This window comes from Mus caroli, unplaced genomic scaffold (assembly GCF_978045245.1).
Source record: "Mus caroli unplaced genomic scaffold, Mus_caroli_1 scaffold_13, whole genome shotgun sequence".
Taxonomy (NCBI): domain Eukaryota; kingdom Metazoa; phylum Chordata; class Mammalia; order Rodentia; family Muridae; genus Mus; species Mus caroli.
This window is the reverse complement of record NW_028227268.1, coordinates 110,636,386-110,639,011: the sequence shown is the minus strand read 5'-3', so window position 1 is coordinate 110,639,011 and position 2,626 is coordinate 110,636,386. Positions and strand designations below refer to the sequence as shown.

General features: G+C 40.1%; 1 pseudogene; it reads right to left on the bottom strand.

Moving 5' to 3' along the window:
- Window positions 1–1,484: 1,484 nt before the first annotated feature.
- LOC110306228 (translationally-controlled tumor protein-like) lies at window positions 1,485–2,001 on the bottom strand (annotated as a pseudogene).
- Between the last annotated feature and the right edge of the window lie 625 nt (window positions 2,002–2,626).

The window sequence follows — 2,626 nt, the reverse complement described above, 5'->3', positions numbered from 1 at the left end:
CAGGGTTTCTATTCCTGCACAAACATCATGACCAAGAAGCAAGTTGGGGAGGAAAGGGTTTATTTGGCTTACACTTCCATGCTGCTGTTCATCACCAAAGGAAGTCAGGACTGGAACTTAGACAGTTCAGGGATCAGGAGCTGATGCAGAGGTCATGGAGGGATGTTCTTTACTGGCTTGCCTCCCCTGGCTTGCTCAGCTTACTCTCTTATAGAACTCAAGACTACCAGCCCAGGGATGGTCCCACCCACAAGGGGCCTTTCCCCCTTGATCACTAATTGAGAAAATGCCTTACAGTTGGATCTCATGGAGGCATTTCCTCAACTGAAGCTCCTTTCTCTGTGATAACTCCAGTTGTGTCAAGTTGACACAAAAATAGCCAGTATATGGGGTGAAACAAACTGTTCTTCCATTCACTGAGAAGAGCTGATGGCTGCCAGTCACAGAGCAAGAAAAGAGAAAATGAGAATATTTATGGGCATGGTGGGTACCTTGTAAGTGTTATCAGTCCTTCAAATTTGCAATATCCTTGAAATTGTTCATAATTTCTCTCTTTGACTCTCCACATAAGAACAACTTGAGGGATAAGTTTTTATATTCCACTGGTCCTAAAGTTTAGATGTGTCCCTCAAAGCCTGCATATTAAAAGCTCGATTGACAATATATGACACTATTGGAGAAGAGAACCCTCACTATTTTTTCTTCTCTCTTTGCTTTCTACCCACAACGAAGCAAGAGTTTGCTCCCCTATGCATTACCACCATGTTGTGCTGTCTTCCTACAGGATAGAAAATAATGGGCCAAATGAGGATGGACTGAGACCTAAAATGTGAACCCAGAGAAACACTTCCTTTCACATAATTTAGCTCTGCTATTTTGTTATATTCATGGAAGTTAATATAGCTGACTAATATAACCACTTTCAGCATTAGAGTCACTTTTGTTCAGGGCCATAGAACTTTGGGCCTAGAGTGATATATAAGCATTGAGTAACAGGATATATTTTGCTTAATATGAACACAGCAACATTCCTAGAAATATTAGGCAATGGCACAAAGAGTCATTGTCATGCCTAATAGGATGTGGACAGAGTAGCCATGGAAATAGAGCCTTCTATTCTTCTCCTTGAAGATATTTATAAGGAGGTAAGGTCTCACCCTGGGAGAAGTTTTTTTCCTCTTCTTTCCATCTAAGGCTATATGCTCCCATCTATTTTGATAGACACATGACTAACAGAATATCAAAACCACAGAGATATTAATGACACTGATGGGGGTCTTTTGCTGGGTACCAGTGCAAACAGATTTTTTTAAAATTTAAATGCACTTTGTTTTCAGACAACAACAAAATAATGCTTCCACTCCAAATAAATTACGGTCAAAATAAAATCTCAAGATGACATCAGTACCATTTGTCCTAAGTCCTGGTGTTGTATGAATGGTAAGCAGAAGCCAATTATGGTGACCGGTGATAGATCCAATTTGCTAACATTTTTCCATCTGTAAGCCATCCTTAAAGAAAATCATGAATGGAGTCACGCCATCTTCACGGTAGTCCAAGAGAGCAGACATACCATCTGGATTCATGTTTCACAAATAAAAAACTGGTAGTTATTGAAATTAGCAAGGATCTGCTTAATTTGCTGCACAGCTGCAGTCATAAAAGACTTTACTCTTTCTGGTTTCTGTTCTTCAAGTTTGCTTTTGAGTGATTTCATGTATTCTCTGCTGTACTTTTTGTGGGCCTCTTTTGTGTAGCTGGTTTCTTGTAAGTAATGGTTCATGACAATGTCAACACAGGTGACTATTGTGCTTTTGGAACCTTGCCCTCCGGACTCTCAGAGGAAGCATTTCCACCCATGAGAGAGTCATTGATGACACCTTCTGTTCTACTGACCATCTTGTCCTCTACCTCCATGCACAGCCCGTTCACGATCTCCTGAATCTTGTAAATGTCAGAGAACAGCTCGTCATGGCTGATGAGGTTCCAGTAGATGATCATGGTGGTGGCTGGGGTCAGCAGCGCTAGTCTGACAGTGCAGAGTGAGTGCTGTGTTACCAGACCAGTGTTCAGGGAGAGTGGGGAGCAGGTGGAAAAGTGCAGGTAGCATTGTTGATCAGATTTCTGTTACCATAAGAAAAATATTGAAAACAGTTAATTTATAAAGGAGAGTTTATTCTGATGTAGGGTGGGGAGTTTGTAGCTCATGACCTATTGGCCTTTTTGCTTTGTGGACTTGTGACAACACAGGTCCAGAAAATGCTTATTCTTGGTCAAGATGCAAGAGCGAGAGAAAGATGAAGGATTGGATTTGTATTCTCCTCTTCAAGGAACACACAGTGATCTAAGACTCTAGGGACCATGTTTTAGAGATTCTATAACCACTAATAGCACCAAACTGGGCTTTGTAAAGCATCTGGATATAAACTGTAGCACTAGATATCCATCTTGCCCTTTTAATACTACTTCTCCCTGTTGTAGAGAAGATTATTGTGTAACAACATAGACTTTCTTTACCAAATGAATATATCTTAAGAACATAACATTGAAAATGAATCCTTGATATGTATCATGAGAAAAACTGAAAAAAATAGTTAAGTACACATAATTGAAACCTTTAAGTACC